At 42.0% G+C, this 4,545-nt stretch overlaps 1 protein-coding gene across 1 annotated transcript in view; it reads left to right on the forward strand.

The window, feature by feature from the left end:
* Window positions 1-4,545, forward strand: part of LOC119424087 (arrestin domain-containing protein 1) — a gene marked incomplete at its 3' end in the record, with an annotated part of 39,590 nt that overhangs the window by 17,895 nt on the left and 17,150 nt on the right.

The following is a 4,545-nucleotide window of genomic DNA, read 5'->3' on the forward strand; positions in this document are numbered from 1 at the left end:
TTCTCTGTGGTCTACACTGCTCTCACCCACTTGGAGCAGCAGGACTCTTACGTCCGTATGCTCTTTGTGGACTTCACATCTGCCTTCAACACCACGATCCCCCAGACCCTGATGGACAAACTACTCACATTAGGACTAAGCCCCTCCCTGTGCAACTGGGTCCTGGACTTCTTAAGTTCAAGGTAATTTATTGTCATTCACATCACATGTGGTACATGAAGTGGAATGAAATTATGAACACAGGGTCCCAGTTACATCCAACAATAAAATGTAAAAGAAAAACAGTAATAAGATCAAAGATATGAAATAAGAAATACACTGAACAGTTAATAGTGCAAAACAATATGCCGAACAGCAACAAAAACATGATTCTGTGCGAGTACATGAGTACGAATGAATACAGCAGCATGAAATAAATCTGCATGAGATCAGCAGCATGGATAATCAGCAGCACATTTCAACAATCAAAGTGGCATTACAGTGATTTTTTTTTCCACAGTGATTATTCTGGTTAGAGATTCATGAGTCTAACAGCCTCAGGGTAGAAGCTGTTCCTCAGTCTAGTGGTTCTACACTTAATGTTCCTCAACCTCCTTCCTGAGGGGAGTGGGGCAAAAAGTGTGTGAGCTGGGTGAGTGGGGTCCTTCATGATGCAGGTGGCCCTCTTCCTGCATCTGGAGGTGTAGATGTCTGTGATGGTGGGGAGACTGACTCCAACAGCCTTGCAGCATGAGATGTTTATCAGAACACAGTTTGTGGACCAACCTTTGTTTATGTAGATGCACACTCCTCCTCCGTGTGTCTTCCCCATTAGTTTGCTGCAGCGTTCCGCTCGAAAAAAGTTTTCTCATCCAGCTGCAATGCAACATGAAATATGTTGTTATTAAGCCATGTTTCTGTGAGACAGAGTACTGCACATTTCCTCATCTCATCTTTTTTTTCTTCTCTCTGTCAGACGTGTCTCCCGGTGCTCCCCCCCCCCCCCCCCCCACACACACACACACACTTCCCTGCTTGCAGTCTTTCATCTTGTGAACCCTTAAAGAGCCTCTTTTTTTTCCTGCATACCTCTTAATTCAAAGGATTTGATCTGCTGGTCTCTCTACAAAATTGATCAACTTCTCCCGACAGGAGTCAGAGTAAGGAGGACCCAAGATGGAAACAAATTGGATTCATGATGCCAACTAGAATTTTGCTGTTTAGGTTGGTGAAATCTGGATTGTCTACAAATTAGTGTGGAGTTGTCGAAGCTTGGCAGTACTCAGACTGAATTATGTGGAGCTGCGTCAGAGCTGGAGCAGCTGTTATCAGGACTGTGAACTTTCTGGCAGCCCCCATGAACGGTTGGGAATAATCTTGGAGAAGCTGTGAGCTCAACTTTTGGCGTAAAGGATCAATTTGTCTGTTTTGGAGTTTCCATCAGAGAAATATATACAAACTGGATTCTAAAAAAGTTGGGACACTAAAAGACACTAAACAAATTGTGAATAAAAACTGAATGCAATGATGTGGAGGTGCCAACATCTAATATTTTATTCAGAATAGAACACAATCACAGATCAAAAGTTTAAACTGAGAGAATGTATCATTTTAAGGGAAAAATCTGTTGTTTCCAAATTTCATGGCGTCAACAAATCCCAAAAAAGTTTGGACAAGTCCATTTTTACCACTGTGTGGCATCCCCCTTCTTCTTCCAACACTCAACAGACGTCTGGGGACAGAGGAGACCAGTTTCTCAAGTTTAGAAATAGGAATGCTCTCCCATTCATGTCTAATACAGGCCTCTAACTGTTCAATCGTCTTGGGCCTTCTTTGTGGCACTTTCCTCTTTATGATGCTCCAAATGTTCTCTATAGGTGAAAGATCTGGACTGCAGGCTGGACATTTCAGTACCCGGATCCTTCTCCTACGTAGCCTTGATGTTGTGATTGCTGCAGAATGTGGTCTGGCATTATCGTGTTGAAAAATGCAGGGTCTTCCCTGAAAGAGATGACGTCTAGATGGGAGCATATGTTGTTCTAGAACCTGAACATAGTTCTCTGCATTAATGGTGCCTTTCCAGACATGCAAGCTGCCCATGTCACAAGCGCTCATGCAACCCCATACCATCAGTGATGCAGGCTTCTGAACGGAGCGTTGATAACAACTTGGGCTATCCTTGTCCTCTCTGGTCCAGATGACATGGCATCCCAGTGTTCCATAAAGAACTTCAAATCGTGACTCATCTGACCACAGAACAGTCTTCCATTTTGCCACACTCCATTTTAAATGACCCCTGGCCCAGTGCAAACGTCTGAGCTTGTGGAGCTTGCTTAGAAATGGCTTCCTCTTTGCACTGTAGAGTTTCAGCTGGCAACGGCGGATGGCACGGTGGATTGTGTTCACTGACAATGCTTTCTGGAAGTATTCCTGAGCCCATTCTGTTATTTCCTTGACAGTGGCATTCCTGTTTGAGGTGCAGTAACGTTTAAGGGCCCGGAGATCACGAGCATCCAGTAGAGTTTTACGGCCTTGACCCTTACGCACAGCGATTCTTCCAGATTCTCTGAATCTTTTGCTGATGTTATGCACGGTTGATGATGATAACTTAAAAGTCTTTGCTATTTTACGCTGGGTAACACCATTCTGGTATTGTTGCTCTATCTTTCTGCGTAACAATGGTGGAATTGGTGATCCTCTTACCATGTTGGCTTCTGAGAGACACAGACACTCTGAGAAGCTCTTTTTATACCCAATCATGTAGTCAATTGACCTAATTAGTGTTAATTGGTCTTCCAGCTGTTTGTTATATGCTCATTTTCCTTTTTACAGCCACTTATTGCTACTTGTCCCAATTTTTGGGGGGATTTGTTGACACTGTGAAATTTTGAATCAACATATTTTTCCTTTAAAATGTTACATTTACTCAGATTAAACTTTTGATCTGTCATCTATGTTATATTACGAATAAAATATTGACATTTTCCATCTCCACATCATTGCATTCAGTTTTTATTCACAATTTGTTTAGTGTCCCAACTTTTTTGGAATCCGGTTTGTATGTGTATATATGTGTGTGTGTGTTATGGGTTGAACGACTACATAATTTTTAAACTCGACATTAACATAATAAAATTTGAGTAGACCTCGAGTAGTTGATGACGTCATAGAATCTCAAGATGAAAAAATAAATAAAAAATAAAACTGCAAAAAACCCGTCATTTATTATTTACAAAAAAAGACCAACAAAACATTAGGAGCATATATTTTGCTCCTACCATTTATCATACTGCAAATAAGTCACTGGGAAAACTAAACTGTTAGTTTTTATTATTAAGCTGCAAAAGTGAAGAAACGTGCAGCATGTCAAAAACAAAACTAAAAACAGCCAGCTGTGGTGCATTAGGTTTAGAGATTAATATTTTTTGCTTTAAGGGTGCATTCACACCAGCCCTGTTTAGCCCGCTTTAATCGAACTCTAGCTCATTTTCCTAGAAAGTCCGGTTCCTTTAGGGAGGTGTGAACGCGCCATCAAACTCTGTCACGGAACAAAAAGGCGAACTCTGGCCCGGGCTAAAACCTAGGTCTGGTAGAAGAGAACTCCAGCGCGGTTCGAGTGCATTGTGAACGTAAACAGACCGAGCCCGCTCCACAGGACAAACAAACAGCATTTCTCTTATATGGAGCCGTCAGCTGCCTTGTGTGAAAAACCATATTCTCCATGGTCTTCTGTCTCATCTTCTGCTCATGCCGAGTCCATTTTTGAAAAATGACAAAATATAACTCCTAAAACTGATAAAACTTGACGCCACTTCATTTTTATTTTTATTTACAAAAGAAGAAGAAGAAGACGTGTTTTCAGAGGTTTTTGTGTTGTTTCTTTCAGTAGTTCTTAGTGCAGCGCCCCCACAGGCGAGCGGGGGAACAGGTTGGTTCAACAGGTTGACTCGACTGCACAGTGCAGTGTGAATGCAAACGCATCAGCTCAAATGTAAACAAAAGGTCATGAATATTGGTCCTGAACCGAACCGAGTCTACCGGACTATCTGGTGTGAAAACGACCCTAGTTTGTGAAACAAGGTCAGAGGAAACTGGTTCTGGTTCTGTCGATTGGACCCGGTGTTACACCATATTCTGTGACCTGCAACAGTGCATGCCTCCTACGGTCACAATATACAGTGGTCACAGAATATGGTGTAACACTGTTTCACAATGAGCTCCAAACAGTCAGGAAGTTGATTCATTTTCTGTTTCCTTACGGTAGTTGAACCAGAAGATTCATCTTTAGTGAAATATTTCCAGACTATTGATGTATTTCTACCTGTTTGTCAAGACTGGACCTGCTCCACTCAGTCCATCTGCTGGGAGGAATCAGTTTGGTAGCTTCTACTAGTAACCTGGTGCGGATCACGTGACGCAACAACGTCACTGCGAATACCCGACGTGAAATTTAAAAACCTGATAGATGTCCTCGTAATCGATCTGTCAATTACTCGAGTAGTCTGTTAAAGCCCTAGTGTGTGTGTGTGTATATGTATATATGTGTGTGTATATGTATATATGTGT

Source organism: Nematolebias whitei, chromosome 17 (assembly GCF_014905685.2).
Source record: "Nematolebias whitei isolate Nwh7 chromosome 17, NemWhi1, whole genome shotgun sequence".
NCBI classification, from domain to species: domain Eukaryota; kingdom Metazoa; phylum Chordata; class Actinopteri; order Cyprinodontiformes; family Rivulidae; genus Nematolebias; species Nematolebias whitei.